This window comes from Sus scrofa, chromosome 1, assembly GCF_000003025.6.
Source record: "Sus scrofa isolate TJ Tabasco breed Duroc chromosome 1, Sscrofa11.1, whole genome shotgun sequence".
Taxonomy (NCBI): domain Eukaryota; kingdom Metazoa; phylum Chordata; class Mammalia; order Artiodactyla; family Suidae; genus Sus; species Sus scrofa.
The window spans coordinates 179,016,135-179,040,328 of NC_010443.5; the positions used below are offsets into that span (position 1 = coordinate 179,016,135).

General features: G+C 40.7%; 1 long non-coding RNA gene across 1 annotated transcript in view; it reads right to left on the reverse strand.

Moving 5' to 3' along the window:
* LOC102164199 overlaps positions 267–24,194 on the reverse strand; it is a 37,696-nt gene continuing 13,768 nt past the window's right edge. The window contains exon 2 of the long non-coding RNA XR_300380.2: positions 267–322. This is a non-coding gene — a long non-coding RNA (uncharacterized LOC102164199). The remainder of the gene's footprint in view (positions 323–24,194) is intronic.

Genomic DNA, 24,194 nt, shown 5'->3' on the forward strand with positions numbered 1-24,194 from the left:
AGATTCCATCACAGGAGACGTTGACGGATGGTGGCTGAAGTTCTAGTTTGACAGGCAAGTGGGATGAGCAAGTGCATGGCACAGCTAAAGACATTATATTGCAAATGCTGTTTATTTTCTGTCAACTATAAACTATGCAGTAAATAACACATTATAAAAGAGATCCAGAAATAACATTAAGCTAAAATGGAACCATCAATTATTCTCTCTTCTCTAGCTCTCAGAAGATTTTCTCCCCCTCTTCACTATTGGAACTTTCTTCTTTACTTGTTAATTGCTTTTTTCCACGACTCCCCTGTTCTACTCCAGTGCCTATAAATCACTGTAAAAAAGATAAAATGTTACTATTATGGAACGCGTGTAAAAATGGTATTTAAATAAATTTGCTTTTGCCATTGAGCCAACTTTCTCTAACCTTTAAGGGAGAGTTTAGAGCTTCTACTGAAAATGCAGTAAACTCTTTGGAGCAGAGTGCATATATTTTTAGCACACACTGTTTTAGGCACTGGGCAGAATCCAGAATTGAAGCGGTCACTTCACAGTGAGCTTTGAGATGTAAATTTAAAAAATACTATGAGAGGAAGTTCAAGGTTTTACTGTAAAGAGCAACTTTGAAATACATTCACCTATGGTACTGAATCACAAAGGATTTTGGATTAGCCAACTGGATGATAATAAATGGAGGAAATGGAAAGAGAGAAAGAAGAGAGAATGTGAAAATTTATGCATAACCTAACTGGGTTCCCCACTGGCAGCCATGTCCATGTCCACATTCAAGCCCTAGGAAGCTGTGCCAGTTTCCCTGTGTGAGGGTGCATCTAGATCAATAAATGATTGCTGAAAATCTTTCCTATGTATGGCATCATGCTAAATACCACTTATGTAAGTTAATCATTCATTCAAACATTTTAAGCACCTAATACATGTTACATACTGGGATCCAACTGAGTAAGAAAGAAATGGCCCTTATTCTTAAAGGCCATTACATTTTATTTCTATATCTGCTCTTATGATATTCAGTTTTAACTGTAAAACCTCTTTTTTTTCCTCCAGGATAATGCCCAGTGAATATGCCTAATAACAATAATATGCTCATCCAGAGTATTGTCATTATAGAACCTCTTTATGATATACTTTTGATGAGCATATTATTGTTATAGATTAAACAAAGTGGGAATAGGAATCTTTAGTTATCCCAGTTAAACACACCCACATATGTGGGTCAAAGCAGAGGATTGAATGGTATGAAACTGAAGAAAATTCTATAATGGGCTAATGTACATATCTTGATTTCCATCAATGGGTTATAAAATTGCTATTTATTTAGTCAACAACAGTACATATAATAGTAATCTCCAAATACAAGAAGACGTAAAATAAAACCCACTGAAAACAGTCCTGTATTTCAGGTTCTGTACAATTTCAGGTTCTCATTTGAAACATTACATAGCTGCAAACATTACACTGTAGTGCAAGTGGCAATGGGCACTTTGAATAGTGGCCAAAGTTACTCGTAATTAAAGCTAAGAGAGTTACTGGTCCCTCATTGAGTTTTTCAGCCATATACAGATAATTCATCCTATGTTTAAAATCATAATAAACAAATTCTAATAATTTCATTAGAAAATGTTAAATGCCTTGCATCCCTGCAGATAGGTGGAGATCTCCCAAAATATGTTAAACGCCATAATTGGGAATCGCTACCTGGTTATCAGAGTCATGTGACCTACAAAGCTTTGGGAAATATTCATTGAAAAGAGCATGTGTCCTTAGAGCTTCCTGGCTCACACAAAGTACCATGGAAACAACTGGAAAGTATCTGAAACCACTACCCATTACAACAAGTCAGTAAGAATAAGACACAAGAACAGACAAGTTGATGTACCTAGATAACAGGATTAAATCTCTTTAACAAAGGACCTCAATAAACCCCCACCACACCAAGCCAGCAGACTCCCACCACCATTTCTTTAATTCTCTGAGCACTAAAATTCTCTATAATCATCAACTAAAATTTTGATAACTTCATTTCAATATTTTCCTATAAGGAAAGTGAGCATTATTAAAAAGCAGATGTTTCTGTTCTTAAAAGGAAGGCATTTAAGAAACAAGCATCAATCACTGTGTCCTCTTCAGTCTCGGGGGTTTTTTAAAGCCCTCACTTCTACAGAATGTATACATTTGCTGCTTGTCGCTTTTGCCACTTTTTCAGCAGCATATTTTCACATCTGTTTCTCTTACATCTTAGAATATAAATGTATTTTTGACTTATATTGCTGATGTGGGAAGAACACATGGACCATCAAAATCATAAAGGCTCAGATAATGTTATCACTGTGTGGTATTTACTCATGATGTTTTGGTTTCCTCACCTTTAAAATGAGGATGGTGTTGGTATCCTCTGCTTTAGCATGTTATAAAGAGTGAATGAGATCATCCATGTCAAGGCTTGACACCGGGCCTAATAGTGTTTACTAAAATTACTACTATAGGTGCTATTGATAAACTGATAAAATCTTTACCCAGAGTATAACTGATATGTATATGTGTGCCATATGCATATCAATTATATGGAGAGACAGACAGAGACAATCAGAGACAGAGAGAATTTGTGTAGAATGGGTAGGAATGGGGGCTGAAAGATAGCGAATTTTAAAAATAACCAGAGACTTCTAGACCCAAAATGATTTCTGAATCTCTAAACAATAACTGTATACTCCAAGTCTCCCATGTATAGAATTCCACCCATGTACCCCAGTGCTCCCCCAGCAGCCTCTTATGGTGCCATTGACCAGTCTAGTTTATCTTTCAAGATCTTGGTTCCTCCACTGTCCAGGCATATTTCCATGACAGCACTTTCCACATGATGCCAAAATTATTTCTTCCCACAGAAATCTCCCCTACCCAGCTGTCACCTCCTGAGAACCAACCCCCATCCATCTCTGAGTCACGCAGTCCTAACATTGTTCCTTGCTCCAAATTTGAAAGAGGAGGTAGGGAAAGAGAAAAGAGCACAGGAAAGGGGAAAAGAGAAAGTTTGAAGGAATATAGAGAAAAGAGGCAGAATGTGCACCATCCAACCTCCATTAAATACATCTAGGTTCTATTCTCAGGTGTTTTCTTGATTTCAAAAACCTCCCCTGGAATTCTTTGATTCCACCCTAGTCTAAATTTTCATTCTTAGAGACAATGAATGCTGCTGGCTCAACAAGCAAGACCCACAAAGCCACAAGAAAATTGGTGAGAAAAAAAGGCCTGCATTTAAATATTTATATATTATCCCTCTGCTGATGATAGGATTTTAAGAAACTGTAAATCCTATGCATTTTAAGAAACTCTGGTGATCTTTTTTCACGAATTCCTCTCCTTACCTTAACCCAGGTTACTTCATTCTTTGTTCCTTACCTTAATCCAGGTTACTTCATTCATTCAACAAAGATTGACCGAGCACCTACTTTATGCCAGGCATTCTTCAGAGGACCTGAGCTTGCCTTTATGAAGCTTACATTCCCAAGGGCAGAGACAGACCAAAAATATCAGTAAGTAAATTATGACGTGATAAGATGGGGCCAGGAGTGGGGCACAGGGAGGAGACAGAAGGGATGGAGGAATCAGAGTACTTGGTTTAATTTTATTGTATTTTATTGATTTATTAGGGCTGCACCCATGGCATATGGAAGGTCCCAGGCTATGGGTTTAATCAGTATTACAGCTGCCGGCCTACACCACAGCTACAGCAACACAGGATCCAAGCCGTGTCTGTGACCTACACCATAGCTCACAGCCGGATCCTTAACCCACTGAGCAAGGCCAGGGATTGAACCCATGTCCTTGTAGATACTAGTCAGGTTTGTTACCAGTGAGCCACAATGGGAAGTCCTGGTTTAATTTTAAATAGGCTGATCAGGTTAAGTGACTACAAGGGAGACATTTGAACAGAATGTACAGGCAGTTGTCAGGGAGTATTTTACACAGAGGGAAAAGCTGCTCCAAACAAGGCCAGTGCCCTTGAAAGGCAGTGAGGCAATGAGTGTGGATGGAGCACAGTTGCAGACCAGGGAGGGGGTGGAGTAGATAAGGTCAGGGAGGTCATGGAACAAAGGCGTGGCAGACTAGGATTTTCCTGAGTCACGTGGCAGCCCATTGGTGAGCTTGACTTGACCTTGTCTTTTTCAATAAACAGCTTTCCAAAGTGGCTACCCTACCCTTCACTGGAAACTTATGCTTTTGCAGTTACCCTGCCAGCCCATGTTTTTTGTTTTTGTTTTTGTTTTTGTTCTCTAATATAGCTTTAACTATCAAGGGCGAAGTCAGTTTGCTATCAGTTGTACTTCCCTTAGATCTGGGCCCTGGTCCAGAGTCCCATTTTTCAGAGATCCAGCCCTGTTCTAGCCCTTTCCCGGCTGCATCTCTGCCCCTGGGCAAGGAATCCAAGAGGTCAAAGGGCTTCCTCACTCAGATCTGACACCCTCCTTTTAGACCACATGCCCATGCCTGGTAATCTTCTATCCAAATGGGAGATTCTCATCCCCAGGGCCTGCGCAGCCCTCTTCTCTCCTGGTTCACCTTCCCTAGGCCATCTTCCCTAATCTTACCCCCATGTGCAAACCAACAGGTCAAGGATGGCCAGGGTCAGCTGCTTGCAGGGGGATAGAACTTGGTCTTCAAGGCTGGGGCAAGGGGACCATGTGCATTGACTGGAAGCCCCTGAGGTGTAGATAGAGCCAGAGGTAGTAGACTGGGCCATTCACACTCCAGCCCCAGACCTTCAAGTGTGTGGTGGGTAGATTAAGTGTCAAAATCTTTCTAATCATCAACCAGAATATTCAAACCGGAGTTCCTATCGTGGCTTAGCAGGTTAAGAACCTGACTAGTATCCATAAGAATACCCTGGCCTCACTCTGTGGGTTAAGGATCCGGCGTTGCCATAGGCTGTGGCGTAGTTTGCAGACATGGCTCAGATCCCGTGTTGCTGTGGCTGTGGCATTGGCTGGCAGCTGCAGCTCCAATTGGACCCCTAGCCTGGGAACCTCCATATGCTGCACCTGCAGCCATAAAAGGAAAAAAAAGGAACAGAATACTCAAACTATTCTGCCACAAGTCAGGGTGAACACGCTCCTCTCCACCTGGTTCTAACTGCAACAAGAAGCTGTTTCCCCTGCAATTCTGCTTTCCCTGTCCCTTGGGTGATTCACTTTACCGAAATGGATTTCCAGATCAGGCAAAGATATGAATTCCCACTCTTACCCGAGAGCATGTCTCCCTTGTCCCCGGTTCTCATGCTGCCAGCATTCTATGAGATAAGAGCCACCGCATCACCCCTGAGGCACTCTCTTAAGCCACAGGTCATCAGACACACCAAGGAAATTGATTATTCTACTCACTTCAGCTGGGAGGCAATAACTGTCCATCAAAATGGCCATTGCCAGCAGCAATCAATTTTAAAAGGGACTAAGAATTTAGGAACAATTTGAACTTGAATATAACATATTTTCAACAGTTAAATAGCAGCTTTCTCCATAAGAGTACCTTTTTTTTTTTTTAAGTGCTTTCAAATCTATTATCTCCTTTTATTATCCTAACATTTCTGGGAAGCAGGTAAAGTAGTTGAAGGAACAGCATCCCAAAGAGGATTTGACCATGACCACTTTCCAAAGGGTGTTCCTACACAGTCTAAATCTTAGTCGGTACCTGACTTTCACTGTACCATGCAAATCCTTCTGAATCCCTCCATCCCCAAACATCCTCAATTTATTTGGCCATTTCTACAACTCATGTGCTGTCTCTTTCTTTCTGCATCTGCCACATCAGGGTTACCTAGGTTAGAATGAAATAAATTTAAGAGACAATGTGTTTTCCAGGGAAACTCTGGGTCTCTTCATTCGCTCAACTCATATTTTCTGAGTGCATGTTCTGTCCCAGGCACACTGTCTAGAGAACTCAAAATAGTTGACATGACTGCTCTCCCAGAGCTAAATTCTACAAGAGGAGAACAACCATAAACTAGAACACACTTAAATGAGAAGGAGGGCTCTGCACCCACTGTTCTCTTGCATGCCAGCCCAACAGCACCCTCCTGTAAGAATCTGTGACTTTGCACCCAAGGTGTTCTCAGCTGTGCCCGGCCCTCCTGCAGAACCAGCTCAAAGAGCTGAAATTTAATAGCCTCAGCAACAGTCCTGGACCAAGAACAGATTTTCAAGTTGGTGAGTAAATAGCCCAATTTCCTCCCTTTCAGGGGGGATAGCTTTGAAGCACGCTCTCCTACGCTCTCTCTCAGCTTTCCCAATGCCATGAACCCGAGGTGCCCATGGCCAGTACCCTGCATCAGCTTCTGTCACTTCCCATCCTTACCTCCACAATCCCTCACATGTACCTCCCAGAACTGCCTCCCAAAAAAATGACTTACACTCAAAGCCATGTCCAGGGTCACTTCGGATAGTGATCAATGTGACAAGAAAATGTATGTAAAAGAGACTGAGGGAAGAAGGGACAGTGTTACATTGGGTGTTTAGGGAAGACTAAGCAGTCGGAGGTGGGGGTGCTGAGTTGAGGTGATAGCTTATTTGAGACTGGAATGGGGTTGCAACAGAACATAGGGAAGATCTTGGGGCTGGATGGAGCTCAGAAGGCTTGAAGGACATTCCAAGCCAGAGCAGCTGGAGCAGATGAGCGCAGAGAAGGGAGAAGGAGCTGGACCCAGAGCCCTTTGGAAGGATGGGAAGGATTTTTCTGGATTTCAACTCCACACATGGGAAACTGCCTGAGAGCTGAGCCACAGAGATGATCCAATCCACATGTTTTGTTGTTTTTGTTGTTTTGGGTTTTGTTTTTGTTTTATAGCCACACCTGCAGCACATGGAAGTTCCCAGGATAGGGGTCGAAACAGAGCTATAGCTGCCGGCCTACACCACAGCCACAGCAACACCTGATCCTTAACCCCGTGATCAAAGAACAGCGATCAAACCCACATCTTCACAGAGACAACACTGGGTCCTTAACCCACTGAGCCATAATAGGAATTCCTCAATCCACGTGTTTTAAAAGTCATTCTGGCTGCTGTTAGATCTTCATGGCTACACTGCAGCACCTATAACCAGCCCCCTGAGATGGCCAAGTTAGAGAGCATATGAAGTGCAAATGAATTTCAGGAAAAAAATAAAATAAAAAGACAGTGATTCAAGAATGTTCCTCTGGCTAACTGAGAAATTCCTAAATCTCTAATCCCAAACCCTCCACATCAACAATGCCTTCATCCGGCCCTTTGTGAAGAAAGTCATGGGAAGAACTGACATGTCATTACTCCCAAGGAAGCCTCAAGGAGCCATGAGCTCAAGACTTCTGCATCCTGGACATCACAGTTTAGAGAATTCTATCACTTTCCAGATAAGCATTTTGAATTAAAAAGAAGAGATGTCTTCTGCTAATAAGAGAAAAATGGAGGTTGATATATCTGACCATCTGGCCCTTGATTTCAAAACATCCCTGCTTTTAAGTGCTCCCTGCTATTAATGGTGCTGTCCTAATGCATAAGCCTCCTGATAGGAGCTGCTTGGCCATTTTGCTATTTAATGTGGATGCTGCAAAAGCAAAGGTTAGAATCTTGCACCTTTTAGGGCAAAAAGATGAGGCTAGTTAGGCTGATGCTTGACAAGCGGTCAGAATAAATTAGCTTCCCCTCTCTGAAATGTTCCTTTGTCAGCTTCAGGGGAGTCACTCACTACTTGAGCTCAGCTAATGCTGCCGAGAGGTGAATATCAGATGAGATGCAGAGTTTACTTCAAAATCCCTGCTTAGAGCTGAAAGCATCCTGATGCCTGTCCATTGAGTGCCTGTGAGCTCTCACCCTGCCCTCAAAGGGGGGTGCCCCTTCTCCACTGCTAATGACCATTTCCAGGAGTTATTTTATATGGGAATACGGTAGAAAAAATATTAATCTACAACTTCTGTATTATTAACATGTGTGGGTATAGTCAAAACAATATATAAGATTCATTCAATCCATCAGTCATGCAACAAATTTTATGGGGGGCCTATACTGTACCAGGCATTCTCCTAGGTCCTGAAAAGCAACAGCAAACAAAACAGACAAAAATCCTTCACCCTTTGGAATTTACGTTCTAGTGACTAAAAACAGACTGATCAACAAGCCAGACATATGTATGTTTATGCCAGAGGCAATAAATGCTAAGGAGAAAAATAAACCTAAGATGAGAAACAGGGAAAGCCATGTGAGTGGGGTAGCCATTTTAAATAGAGGATCAGGGAAGCTTCACTGATGACATGACATTTGAGCAGAAAGCTGAAGGGCAAAAAAGAGAGCCATTCCTAAATCTAGGAGGGACATTCTAGGCTAAAATAACGTCAAGTGCAAAGACCCTGCGGTGAGAGTAGACGTGGGGTGTATACAGAATTGCATGGAAGAAAATGTGGCTTGTATTGAATGAGCAGGAGGAAAAAAAAGTAGGAAATGAGAACAAAGAAGTGTTAAGAGAAGGCTGGGGCAGATCACGTAGGACCCAGCAAGCTGGCTGTAAAGAACTATTCATCAAGTGTCTGCTGTAAGCCAGGTACTAAGGACATGGTAGCAAACAAGACAGCTAAGGTCCTTGGTAGACAGAGTTTACTTCTTGTGGACACACACAGAGTCCACTTCCCTTCCTCACCCTTTCCTAATTCTCCAGCAACTTTATAATCATTCCTCAGTCAGTAAAGGAAGCAAAACCAGATTCTATGAGAAACACAATGGTTCGTCCCCCCCATTTGCCCCAAGCTTAGCTGACCCAGAATCTCATAGCTCATGGGGAACCAATGAAACGCTTGCAATCAGCTGCATTTTGCCAGTAATGACAGCAAAACACATTTTAATATCAAGAATTTCTATTTGTGTTTAAATAAGAAACCATCAGCAAGATTAAAACAAACTTTAGTTTGGGATTAACAGATACAAACTACTGTATATAAAATAAACAAGGAACTACTGTATAGCACAGGGGACTGTAGTCAATATCTTGTTATAACCTATAATGGAAAAGAATCTGAAAAGGAAGAGATAGGCATTCCCATTGTGGCTTAGAAGGTTAAGAACCCAACATGGTGTCTGTGAGGATGCAAGTTCAATCTCTGGCCTTTCTCAGTGGGTTAAGGATCCGGCATTGCCACAAGCTGTGGCATAGTTCTCAAATATAGCTCAGATCTGGTGTTGCTGTGGCTATGGCATAAGCTGGCAACTGCAGCTCCAATTTGACTCCTAGCTTGATATCTTCCATATGCTGCAGATATAACCATAAAAAGAAAAGAAAAAAAAAAGAATAGATAGGGATAGATAGATAGAGATTGATAAATGTGTGTGTGTATAACTGAATCACTTTGCGGTACACTTTAACACAATATTGTAAATTGACCATACTTCAATTTTTAAAAGTAAAAAAAGTTATGAAAAATTTTAAAAATTCTTCAAATATAAAAATAACTTTTCTCTGGAGTAACATTTTAAAAAGTAAATCTGATACAGATGATTTCCAACAGCTCCCAGGACTGCTGGTCATCATCTTATTTAAAATTCTTATTAATTCATTCCAAATTTCGACTTGGAAGCAAGCCATTACTCTCTGCTCTGGCTTATTCCTTGGTTTAGGTTGATACTTCAAAGCCCCAATGTTTCTACTTTGTTCCTCTCAGGAGCAAATTCACCTGCCATCCTCTGATGTTCTGGAGACAATTAGCACTGCAGGCACTGGGCCACCCACCACCTACCACTCTCCACCCAAATGTGCCACCTTAAGGAGGACAGCAGCAGATACCTGTGTCTGTGTCACTAGCTCTCCAGAGTGTTTGTGATTCTCTGGTACTGCGTGAATCCAGCCATCCTGGACCCCAGAGCACTATGAGCTCTTTACTACCAGAGCTGGACCACACCCAACTATGGAGAAATTTCATGGCTCTCATCCACCCTACCCCTATACCCACATAGTTAATAGGGCACTGTTGCCTCCTGCTAGGCACCAACCAATAGCTTGTGGCAGTCTTTGTTTTATTCCCTTTGGGGATCTTTCCTCCATAAGTACCCTGAGTCATGCCCTGCCTCTTCATCCTCTTCCCTTACTGACTCGTGGACAAAAGCTACTAACTTCCTGTTGGGCAGCGGAGGTAGACAAGAGCCAAACCAAAGTGAAGCCAAACAATTCTTCACCACTCCCCAAACCCAGAAAAGCTCTCCCACCCAGCCCATCTGGTTTCAAGCTGGGACTCAGTGGCTTAATCTGAACACAATGATAGAGGTTAATTAATTAACTCCCTCTGCCCTGGTTGCCCCTAGCAACTGGCATTGGCTCACAACTAAATCCCAACCAGAATTATTTCTTAGAGAGTTGTTAACTTATACTAGGAGAGAAATCTGATCAGAATTTAGAGCAGAAAATCAACTAGAGTAAGAAAAACCTTTCTCATTGATTAAAACCTCTAAATCCCCTTCTTCTAACAGTGGTTATGTCCTAATTACTCAGTCACAGTAAGAAAGCCCCGATTACATGTATTGAGCTAAACAAACATCCATTGGCCCTTAAACCAATCAAAAGCAGCTCCTTGCAAAGCCCTGGAACACCAGGATGAACACCAGTGTGAACTCAAGAAAGGGATCTGGCATGAGAATGACAAAGGCTTCATAATTCCCGCTGGCCAGGTTCAGCCACCAGCAGCGGTTAACTAATACACACCCCAACCAGCCAGCCTCCATTCTCTCCATTATGGAAATCACTGTGCTGCTGCGGAAATTGTTTGTGCCTTTTCCAGCCCATTAATTTCTCTGTATTTAAGAGGAACAGCCTTTCCATCTCTCAGATTAGATTGTGTTCATTAAACCCTCATCTCACTCCCCAACCTGCCAAATTTTCATCAGTAGAGATCTGGGATTCAGGCACCACAACCCATTAAGCACAACATCTTGGAATTGATCATTTTGTTTTACAAAACCCTCTCAAGATAATCTAGCTCCCAGATAGGAGCCAAGTAAAAGATTAAATACAAATAGATATTTTTCTAAAGCATTTTGAATATCTTATTATTGGTTTAACACTTTACAGACAGACACTTTGTTTTGCAGAATACACTTAATTGTATGTAACATGCAAAGGCTGGAGAGTCCAGGTTCTTGTTTGTTTTTAACTACTCAATGTAACCATTTGTTAACGTTCTTTATTTTTCAATTTTTTAAAAAAATTTAATGAGGGAGGGAAATACACATGACCGTTTGGGAGCATGTTGTTTAGTACGAATTGAAGGAGAAGATTTTGATGATCAGATTGCATTACGCCAGAAAGGAGGAGTTTAGTGGAAAAAGCCTGAACCCCTGGAGGAAAATAGTAGAGCTGCCCAGTCCACATGGTTTCCTTGGATAGAAGCAACCTCCATGATCAAAGGAGCCTGGTCATGGAGTGGGTATTCAGTAGATCCAGGGGATGGCTGGGCAACATCAAGCCTTAAGGGGCAGCCCTCAGACTTCTTCCTTAGAAGCAAAAGGGCATCGTCCTACCACATAGGCTGAACATGCCCGCAGATGCCAGAAGTGGAAGAGTCCTCTTTACTGAAAGGGGAGTGAGAAAGACCTGAAAATGGAGTTCTGACCCCAGAGCTGGAAAGACAGCCAGCCCAGAGGGAGGAAGCTGGGAGCAGTCATGAACCTAGGTACCTCGATCCCAATAAAGAAGAGTTTAACTAGGGGAAGCGGCAGCGTTAGCAGTTTTGCAAATCATCTCCCAGCCTCAAGAAACTAAAGCACGCCTATCCTCTGAGGAAAGAGGGGTTTAAATATTTGGGACTGACATTCAAAGGCAGAGGTTAATCCATGTCAGGAAGGTACATTTTCAGATACCATTTCTCACATTTCCTGATCGGGCTGTTCCTCATTGTGATTAAAACTGGGATCACAATAAAAATGTTTTATTTAGTGGATAATTGTACGTACCGGTATCTACCATTTCCAAATGTCTGCTTTTATTACCCTTGTTCGAGAAAGTCTTAATACTCAAGTGATTTACTGATCACTTAAAATGCCAGCCTCGCCATTAGGCGGTACATTCACTATACGTTGCTTAATTTTATAGTACATTATTTCTTTATAAACAGACGCATTACTGTAGCACATTAATTAAAACTTTTCCTCCTTATGTGCCACACTTCGAGAACAAGAGTGTAACCAAGTATTGGCCTGATGGCTGTGCCTGTGATTCCATTTCTTGGCTCACAAAGGAAGAGCACCCCCAGGAAATGGATGCTACTGGGACTCCAGGATTAGGCCACAGACAGCGCTGATTTGTGAAAGATGTGCTTAATGAATAATGCATGGAAGATGTGCTTCAACAACCCAATTTGCTGAACTATTTAGCATCAATAACCCAGCTATAATAGAAACAGAAGGCCTTTTAGAGTCGGGTTATGAGAAGAGTTTTAATAAAAATGGTATCATTCCAATCATGGGCATCCCATTTGCATTTAGTAGAACCTGATGTTTAAATGGAGAAACTAAGAAAACTTTTGCAGCCCCTTTTTGGTAAAGCCTCACTCAGAAACATACTGGCAAATTGGAGGTGGGCAAGTATACACCTCTGGGAAAGTATTTCAGGAAACACCAAGCAAGGTCTCTTCCTACAAATCACACAAGATTAAAAAGGCCAAACTCTGATTTTAGAAAAGCTGTCTAGTTAAAAAATATTTTTAATGAGGAACACAAATCCACAAGCAAATTTCCTGTTTGCTTAGAGGCTGGGTGACAAGTGTTACCTCAGAATCTCCTATGGAATAATATCTCTTCTATCATTCATGAAAAAGGCCCGAGCAGTGTCAAGGAATAAATCTTCAATGAATCATTGGCCAAACATGTTTGAATTAGCTCTTTTCTATTTCCCTGTGGACCCTCATTCTCCAAAATCAAGAACAAAGTCCCATGCCTAATACCTGAGAGACCATGAAAATGCTATGTGCAAGCTAACCAGTTATCAATATTTAAATGAAAATTTATAACCAAGCACCCTCCCATTAATAAGCATAAGCTAAGATAAGATACACCCATGTCAGATTTCCCAGGACTAAGAATATATGTAAAGAACATAACTAAATTTGACAAGAATAGGATTTTACTGTGGCATCAGCAGCATTTACTGAGTGAACAAAGATGAGTTCAACATTCAGTATTAAAGCTATATAAGGACTTAGGAGAAATTTCCTAGAGCAAAAGACTGGACTGAAGCCCATCCTCCATACAGAATGGCCCAAGCCAGCTTCCAGGAGCAATATATTCAAATTCCCTCTGAGCCTGCTGGATCCCTGGAAGCCTTGAAATTCGGTAATATCTCTGTAGCTAAGCAGGAGTCTGGCTGAGGGACCCCAACTTCTAAGAAAAACCTCGTCATGGTTCAAGATCTTCTACCATTTATAAAGTGTCTCAGAGGAACCATAAAACCAAACATGAGAGGAAAGTTTTGCTCCCCTTGGGTGACTTAACTACTGTTTGGATGCGAGCACTTAGGGACTTAAAGAAAGTCATTGTAAATGCAGGATGTTGGGCTTCTGCTGCAAAAGAAATGGTGACTGTGGAGTAGCTTCTACAAGCCAGGCATTATACTGTGTGATTCCTACACTGTCGGTCATTATTAGGAAAGGTAAGTATTGGAATTGACAAAATAAAATGAGGGTAAAGTGAATGGAAGAACCAAAGTGTATGTTTTTGCTTGGCAGCTTTGGGAAAAAGAAATAAATGGAAGCAAAGTAAGGCAGAGAAGAGTCCTATTGGGACTCCATGCTTATCTCTTAGAGAAGGTGTTGGATGAGCTGGTTGACAGGTTCTGCTACATCCTGGCATAGAATTTCATTCCTGAGCAATGTGAAGTCCTATATCCTGGGTTACTTTGGAAGAGGATAGCGAACAGTCCACAGTCAGGTTTTTCATTAGCAACCCTGCAAGTAGGCTTATAAACATGCCCAAAACTTCTAAGCCAAGCATCCAAACTGTCCTGCCTTCAGAGATGGGGGCAGGATTCCATCTGTAGGAATTCATACATCTTTTATTTTGATGAGTCTTTCACTATACTGGAGAGGAAACCAAGGTTTAAATGTAAATTGTCCATGTCGTAGACAGCCTTGGAAATTAGGTCTGGTTGTCCCCAAAGCCCTGAAATATCACCTCTCAGATCTGAATAGAGGCTGAACACTCAGAGCAGAGATTCAACGGTATCTGAATACTGTGCCTGAGTCAAAGATTCTCATCTGTGCTGTGAATTAATTTCAAATTCCATCTTAAAGGAGGAAAAAATATTGCAAGTATTCCTTAAATTCAACATGGCCAAGAACAACTCACAACTTTTCACTCCCAACAACTCCTTTTCTCAGTGGGGAGTACTAACACCCACCTATTTCTACCAGCCACGTATGTAGAAGTCATTCTGGAACTTTCCATGACACCTGCCCCCAAGACACACAGAGTTACATATCATAGGCACCCTATCATCAAATCCTGACAATTTTACCCTCTAAGTATCTGTGGAAGCAATGTACTTCTCTCCATGTCTACTGCTGTAATGCAGGCACCATCACCTCCCTCAGACAATCTCAGCAGCTCCTCACCTCCTCCCCCTACATCAACAAGAGCCTCACCCAACTGCTTCCACTCTGTCTACTGCAGCCAGGGTATTCTTTTAGGCATGTAAAACTGATGACATCCCAGCACCATGGCCCCTTCTCTGATTCTCAAAACACACTAGTTAATAAGACAGAGACAAAAACCATAGCCTGGCCTCATGTGGACTGACTCTGCCTACTTATCTCTCTCCAGACCTGCATCAAATTATCCTCCTTCTATTTGTGGGTTCCAACTACTTACAGTCTTCATCAACAGTTCTCCAAACATTCCATGCTTCTTCACTTCATAAGACCTTTACAGGCACAAGGAATCTACCCCAAGTGTTCCTTCCCAAGCCCAACCAACTAGCAACTCCTATCCATCCTTCAGTTCTCAGCTCCAATGGTACATCCTGATGGAAACCTCCCCCAAGGTCCAAAAACCAAGGCTCTGTTGGTAGATATTCAGCATCTTGTACCTTCCCTTCATGGTGCTTATCCAGTTTTATAATTATACATGAACTTATGGGATTATCTGATTCTCTCACTTTTATTCAGCTGCACGCTCTATGAGGGCAGCAGCGGTATCTTGATTTTCTCCTCTGAATCCCTAACACCAAATACAATTTTGGACCCCTAGTGGTGATAAGTAATTACTTGCAGATGACAGAAGGAATGAATAAAGAAAGGGCAGGCAGCAGCAGGAAGGAAAGAAGGTGTTGCCAACTCATTTGATTGATTGACTTGGGGACCAGAGTAGATTCAGCCAGCCCAGTGCTTGCTAAGAGCAGGTGAAGAGCTGGTTATGAGGAGGGCTGCCAACAAGTCCACTCTACCTTCCCCAGGAACCCACTTGCCTGGCCACTTTTGAGGCAGCCCTATGTTAGCCAGAATCTCCCTGACTGGATTTCTTCTAGCCTTTGTCCTACTTTTACTTGAAGCAAAATCAGAGTAGGTGGGATCTAAGAAAACATTCCTGCCTTGCAATTGGCCTAAAACTGATCACAATTATGTCTGTTCAAATGCTGTTACTACAAAGTACTTGGTCATGTTAGGGTTGTGTTGCTTTTCCCCATTCATCTGTTCAGCATTAACTTTTTCTGCATTTGTCCATCACCTCATTATTATCCAGTGTCTCATGCCTGACTTAGATTTTCTCCCTGCAGTATGACCTTGCCTCTTCCCTGATTTCCCAGGGAGTCTGCCTCGAGCCAGCCTCGTCTGACTTCACCTCCAACTGCCCTAGAGTTGCTCCCAAGCTCACACCTCTTCCACTGTGATGTTGGCACCCCACCCCCAGCTCCCAGCAGGGATTTTAGAAATGCCGACTGGACTCGCTTACTAGGCACAACAAGCCTCTGAGCTGCCACATTTGCACCATGTCAATCCTGCCTCTGTGCTCAAAGAATTCCTACAGCGAGTTAGTTCCAGTTCGAAGCTGACATCCTGTGTTTACCACTGACAGAAAGGTGTCCAAGTCAGTCTCTAGCATTAGCTGCCTCTGGGCGCTCTTCTCCTGCTAGTTTAGAGGACTATTTGAAAAGCTACTACCACTGGCTTCCCTGACCACCCATGTGCCTATGCAGCTCCACATTTTAGATTCTCAAAAAGAAAGCCATTCCACTGGCAGGGAGAAAATCTTTCTAGGAAACAAAGAGCAAGAGGCTGTAGTAATGCTGGAAGTACCTGTGGCCCTTCACTTATCTACTGATTGAAGAATAAATGAGGGCTTAAAAGAGACGAATGTATGCTGGAGACTCTAGTTGATCCACCCTATAAAGTGAAAACACAACATCTTTATGTCAAGCAGAGACAGAGCACTGACCCCATAAGATTATAGGACCAGATTCCTACACCTACAAATACAATTTGCAGGTAGATTACTAGTAATTCAGAGACTCCCTTCAAAGGGAGCATCTGTTCCAGAAGCATCAGTTTGAATAGACAGAAAAGGGAGCCACAGATTCAACAGCTAAAAAGGTAATGTTTCTCCTATAACAAAGGCTTGAGTATGTTCATCAGAATGAACACTGGGTGGGAGAACTCTCAGGTGTGATTTGGGTGGGGCCTTGATCAGTTCTGGAAGTGAAGCTACCAGAAGAACATAAGCAAAGATGTGGTCTGTGGTCTGGAACTTACTCCGTGTGACTTACAGAGGCAGGACAGCCCAACAGGGCAGAGGCTACAAAAGGACAGCTGTGGTTCAATATAAGCAGGACCTAATAAAGCAGCCTAACGATAGTGTTGGCTCCCCCTAGCGGCCATCAGGGAATGTCCAGTAACAGACAGCAGAGAGCTAAAAGGAAGCAAAAACCTAGATTTAAGTGAAGAAGGAAAAAAGAAGCCTTGAGGAAGCTCCTGGGGTAGCGAGCAGCCTGAGACTGAGAGAGCCATTTCACTGAGGTTTTCAGAGGCCAGAGTTGGGCCAGGACCTACAGAAATATGGGTCCTCAAGGGAATTTGTGTTATCTTGGAGGTACTTTGAAGGAAGAGAGAAAAGCAAATACACAAGTGAGGAGAAAACAAGTAAAAGGACTCTTTTCACATTGTGACTTATGTCCCATATGTGACAAGCAAGGCCCTGGATATTTCAAGTTTAAACTGGATAATTTTTGCCAGGGTATCACAGAAGGTATTCCAACTTGGGTTAAGTAGTGGGGTTTTACCAGTTTTAGGTTGGAACTGTTAAACCTCCAAATTATATGTTATATTTTGTGCACACATGCCCATGTGCTTTTTTCTGAAGAGAGAGTTGACCGCTTCTATCAGATTGTAAAAGGTTATTTATACACTACAGTTTTATATAAACTTAAAGCATCAAGTGTTATATGCATAGTTAATATCAAATAGTTGAATGTTGGAAATATTCACTTTTTTACTTGGTATTCAGTAAAAAAATTCAAGGTTAAAAGTTGTAACTAGGATTAATCTTTGCTCTTGAAAGTAAGTAATAAACACTCCTCTTACTGAATGATTGTACTTCAGATGGTATTCAGGTTTTGGAGTTTTATTGAGTCCTGGGAATGAAAATACAACATAATGCCTACATTAAGTCCAGTCCCAGAGTTTCCTGGTGGCTCATCAGGTTAAAGAACCAGCATTGTCACTGCTATGGCACAGGTTAGATCCCCGGCCCGGGAAATTCCACATGCTGTGGGAGCGGCCAAAAAAAGAGTCCAGTCCAAGTAGGGATCCACATGCAAATAAAACTGGAGGAAGTAAAACATGTGAAGCAGACATTGCTCTTTGCCTCCCCCAAACTCCTTCTCCCCTGATGGCAACTGCCTCACTTTCTGTTTGAGGATTCATTTCTCCCACTCTCAAATACTGTGATCTGGACAGGCCCCCTCTGTGGTTCTGGGCATGAAGTGCCTTCACTCTGAGTCAGACTTTCCCCCGCAGCACACAGTGACCAGTGTAGGGGAGGCAGGTGACATAATCCAGCCTAGTCCTGGTGGGACTCTCAGGAACACTCAGAAAAGGACCCTTCCTTTATCACCCTGGATCTACATCTAAGTCAATGACAGACACTTAATAACTATGTGAACTCCCCAAATAAAGCCAACCCTGGGTAAAAGGAACTCAGCTCTGGACAACATAGTTTGAGCCATGAATCAAGGCACACATGACATTATCACATCTCACTCCTATGGGCCAATAAACTCAGTCTTTTAAACAAGCCAAGACAGTTTTGGGGTTGGATTTTCTGTCACTTCCAACCAAAACATTTCTGACTGACATAGAAGGTAAAAATGCAAAATGATAGTTTGACAGTTACCATTTGGATTCCCCATAAGACAAATCTCTATCCATGCATATGGCTTTCCCTACACACACCAAAATATGAGTCCTTTAACACTTTCTCCTCACTTGTATCTTTGCTTCTCTCCCCTCTTCTAAAGTACCTCCAAGATAACACAAATTCCCTTGAGGACACGTAGTTCCATTTAAAACATGCTCTGAAATGCAATTAGCTCTTGAAATCATTTCACAGAAACCTTAACAAGGCAAAGCGGCAAAAGGAATGTAAAATGTAATGTGGCCACAATTTTTGAACAGGGGTATTACAGCATAATGAGGAAAGAGTACTTCCTCCAGTTTTATTTATCCCAAGAAACAAAAATTGGTATGAAAAGTAACATCACCTTTTTCACAGAAATAAATTAATTTTTGCATAAGGGAAAAAAATGGGCTTTATACCCTAAGAACTAATCCTCTGTTTATAATTTATGAAATTATAATTCCAAGGCCAATTAGCAAGTAACCAAAACCAAACCAGGATCTCAGATGACTTAAAGGTTATTTAGAGCAGAGGCAGAAATGAAGTCAGATAAAGGAATAACTCTTCCTGGTATGGTCAACGTACTTTATGGATACAAAATAAGCTATTTAACACAGTCCTTAATCCACACACAATGTCATGGTGCTAAACCAGACACATCTAACTTGAAATTAGATGATTAATAAATCAAAAAAATAAAACTATTTGCTTAATAGTGAAATTTTTTATTATAAACAATCAAAATAGAGCAAAAAAAGCAGCTCAGAACTGATAAAGTACAGAATTCTACATACTGCAAAAATCAAAGTAGAAGAGAGATTATTTGATAAAGTAGCTGTAAACATCACAAAAGGTTGCAAACATCTTTCCAAGATGTATTCAGCCTAAAAATAATAGTTCACAAGAAATTAAATATTTGTAAATCTCTAAATTTCTAAAAATTTGCCTCAGCTGGAATATTTTCCTAGACTGACTTAAATACTGTCATTCTAGAAGCAGATAAAAATATATCTGTTGATCAGGATCTCACTGCTTATTCATTCCAAAAGCAATAGTTTGCATCTATTAACCCCAAATTCCTAGTACATCCCACTCCCTCCCCATCCCCCTTGGAAACTATACAAGTCTACTCCCCAAGTCCAAGATTTTCTTTTCTGTAAAAATGTTCATTTGTGCCATATATTAGATTCCAGATATAAGCAATATCATATGGTATTTGTCTTTCTCTTTCTGACTTACTTCACTTAGTATGAGAGTCTCTAGTTCCATCCATGTTGCTGCAAATGGCATTATTTTGTCCTTTTTATGGCTGAGTAGTATTCCATTGCGTATATATACATCTTCCTAATCCATTCATCTGTCGATGGACATTTAGACTGTATAATATTGGGAACTATATCTAATCACTTATGATGGAGCATGATAATGTGAGAAAAAGAATGTACATATGTATGTGTGACTGTGTCACCTTGCTGTACAGTAGAAAACTGATAGAACACTATAAACCAGCTATGATGGAAAAAATAAAAACCATTTTAAAAAATATATGTCTGTTGAATGGGTCCTTGGGTTTTCTCAAGTTTTTCTAGAGACATTTGTTCAGATGAAATAAAGAATTGAGTCATCCACACAAATTCAATTCAAACATGGCACAGTTTTCTCTATTTCTCCATTCTAAAGGTTTTCTTTAGCACTATGGTTAATTGCAGAACTTTTGCTTCATAAAATCATTTCATCACCTCTTAAAAAAAAAAAAAAAAAAACGCTAGCTTAGAGGAATACCGGCCAGGCCCAACAGTTCAAAGCCCCAACATTTGGCAGATAGTGGTATTAGATACTTCTACATCCTTGCTTTCCCCATTTGCTATGAATTCTGAAGCGTTCAAATTGAAGTAAAAGTTACTCCATTTCAAAAATTTTTTTATGATTGCTTTTAGGATAATGGGACAGCTTTCTCACATAAAGTCAACATGTACAGAAGCTTCTCAGAGTACCTGTAAATCTGCTTCCATAGTGATAGATAGGCTGCCTTGGTCTCTTTGGCCAACTTTGCCTGATTCAAAGTCTAGTACCCTCAGAGTTAACTAATGTCAAAATACGATGGTGGAAAGTAATCGTTTCAAGTCTTTAAAAGATACTTAATTGTCTTTAGACTAAGTACAAAAGCTTATAACATATTAGACAAAAAACATAAGCATCTCTTTACACGTCTCATAAATTTACAGTCCATCAAAAGATATATGTAAATCTAAACACTTCAGATTTGATACAGCAATGGAAATGCATTATCAGGAAAAGGAAAAGCAAAAGTATTCCCAAAATCCTGTAAACACTTCAAGTACAAAGATATGCTCTTTTAAAAATTTTTATACATAAGTTTTCAAGCCTAAAATAAAATGGAAATATATCAAAGAGTCAATCTGAAGACTAAAACACAGTTCAAATAAAATTATTTTTAAATGCTGGTATTCCTTAAGTAGTTTGTTCTGTGAAATAAAACTCACAAATTATCTTTTCTTGAAAATAGTAATGGCTAATTATAGCTACCAATCCACACAGATGGAGCTTGAATAATTAATGAGCTTAAGGGTTGGTAATAAGATAGCCCTAAGAGGCAGCTTAGCACTGTAAAATGCCATAAAAATAGGAGACAAGGAGAAATGAAAACCAGTTCTCTCAAAAAAGAGGAATAAAGCATTTTCTATAATTGCATTTCAAATATTCATAAAGTAAGAAAACCAGAGATTCCTGGTAAAAGTAAAAGCCAAAAACCAAAATTTCTATTAATGCATATTATTAATAGAGTTAATTGTTAAAGCAATAACTATTCTATAATCAGAACAGCAGATAAAAGTTTCTCTTTAAATTGGTATAGTCATCTACTCACTAAATATGTACATTGGAGGACTATTTTTAAAGCATCATATAAGGGTAAGTAAGCAGCAAGTGAACTAAAATATTAGGACTAGCTCTGAGCAACAATTTCTTAATGCCCAAATTCCCGCCTGGAACATCCTTTTAGAAACCAGCACTCCCCCCAAAAAATCGACCATTAATAGCACAGAAAGAGATGTGTATACACCAAACAGAGCCAAGAGTAAATAGTAAAACAAGACAACTTGGAACCACTTGGGGTGGGGGGGACAGCTGTCTTTACACCACTGCCCCAACTTCCAGAAAATTCTCATTTGTATAGATTTATCAGCAGTTCTCATTCATCAACTCAGCAATGCAGAAGAAGTCAAAGTCATCATTCAGGTTTGACATCTACTCTGTTCCCAAGTGTTCAAGCAGAGTGTGCCTCCCTGGTTCTCTTAGTTAAAATGTTTTAAGTGAGAAAATTGGTTAACTATGATAAGAAACTTTGAGAAGGTAAATCATAAAGGTACTAGCAAAAAAGAACCAAACTTTGATACTATTGCTTTCCCATTCTGAAATCAGTCTTTTAGAAGAGTCTTGTATGACAGCCTTAGACCAGTAAGTTGTTACCCTCCTAGGCCTATCCTTAACCCACCCACTCTATGACTGTTAAAATAGGGATGTGCCTTTCTTTTCATTTGCGTGTTTGTTTTTTTTAACTTCTCTAATTATTGCAGGTCTTCAAGTTTCTTTGTCTGTGGAACTGAAAATCTCAGGGATGCTTGAAAGCAAAAGCAATCATTGTCTGCCCCTACAGGAGAAATTATATTTAAAATCAGTTCGCATTTAACTAATGCTTACCATGTGTCACACATTGTGTTAATAGGAAACATAATACATGAGAACACAGAAAACTCACATCAGAGCTAATTCTAAGACTTTATTGTAGCCAAGGTTGCAAACTAAACACTGATGAACAAACATCTTTTCCAGATGAGATGGGAGTTCTCATCTTCCCTTGCCTCCTTCCTTTCTAGTCTCAGAGGCTGTATCAGAAGTGAAAGTCAGACAAAAGAAGGGCAGCAAAGCTACAAGATTCTGCAGATCACCACCTGTCATCTCTCTCTGGAAAAATCTTGTCTTGAACTTTATCCACTGGTGATAAATATTGTATTGGAGAAGACCAAGCTAGCCTGAGGCAAAACTCCCAAGGTAATGGGTTTCTTTTCAGAGCCCTACACACTCCTTTCAGCCTGTCATTTTATCCACAGTAGGCACTGGCTTCATCCCAGCACAGCACAATGTCAGGCCCAGAAGAGGTGTCAATAAATATTTGTAACATGAACATATTGATTAATAGGTAGTTTATATTCCTGGATTTCTTAGCCACCATCAACCAAGTTCCACAACACCAATGAAACATGGCCCTTATCACATCTAAACACAGAACATCCAGAAAGTCAGCTTAGATTCCATTAAAATGCTCACAATCAGGGGGGAGGTGGGAAGAGAGGGATGCACTCAAATTTCAATATTCCAGGGTAGATACATCAATCAACAACTTTTTACCTGGCAGCTTTGATAAATACAATGAATCTCCAGGGTTAAATTTTCAGATATTATCAAAAGCTGAGGCCAGGGGCATCCATCAGATTACACAACACCTTTCCCTCATCAACGAGACCTCACCTGGGGCCAAACATTGAGACCTCCACTGGGAAAAGGGAAGAGGGAAATATCTATTTTCTGTTATACTCCACATCAGTACCAAGCAAATCTAAAATAGATTGTGTCCTTTTTTTAATTTTTAAATTTTTTTGCCACACCCACAGTACATGGATGTTGGGGGGGGGCAGGGATCAAACCCACATCACCGTAGTGACAATGCAAGATCCTTAGCCCACCAAGCCACCAGAGAACTCCCCAAAATCATTTTAAAATACATCACAAGGCCCTCTCAAGTACAGCAAAATAGTCTCTTCTTCTTGTTATTAATACATAGGCTATTTATACAGAAGCACAACAGTACACTGGTTAGCAACACAGACTTGAAGGCTTACTAGTCATGGCTGTCAACAAGTTGCTTAACTGCTCTGTGGCTCTGTTTTCTCATCTCTTAGGAGACAGTAAAACACCTTCCTGCTAGAGTTGTCATGAAGAGGAATATTATACTGCACAACATGAACATTTAGTAAATGACAACCTTTTTAATTGAAATGCAAGAAAACTGGACAGTAATCAGTCAAACTACTGGCCACTTTTGGTTTTTGCAACATAATTGCAAACAATGGAATGAAAATAAGCATTGGACTTTCAAACAAGTAAGCAGAGACTTGATAATTAGACTCTGATTAAAACAACTGAGGAATTCACATTTTAGCAGTGCTCAAACATTTTAAGTTAGTGTGATGAGTGATTGAAAATATAAATTCAGGAGTTCCCATTTGTGGTGCAGCGGAAAGGAATCCAACTAGGAACAATGAGTTTTCGAGTTTGATCCCTGGCCTCGCTCAGTGGGCTAAGGATCTGGCATTGTCCTGAGCTGTGGTGTAGGTTACAGATGCGGCTCGGACCTGACATTGCCATGGCTGTGGCACAGGCTGGCAGCTATAGCTCCAATTAGACCCCTAGCCTGGGAACTACAATGAGCCACAGGTGTGGCCCTAAAAAGCAAAAGCAAAAGCAAAAGCAAAAGCAAAAGCAAAAGCAAAAGCAAAAGCAAGCAAAGGAAAGGAAAGGAAAGGAAAGGAAAGGAAAGGAAGAAAGGAGAAAGAAAGAAAGAAAGAAAGAAAGAAAGAAAGAAAGAAAGAAAGAAAGAAAGAAAGAAAGAAAGAAAGAAAGAAAGAAAGAAAGAAAGAAAGAAAAGAATATCAGCTATCAACCAACAAACAGCATTTTAATAGGCAATGATCTTCCCAGCACCCCTAAAATATACTACAGAGTA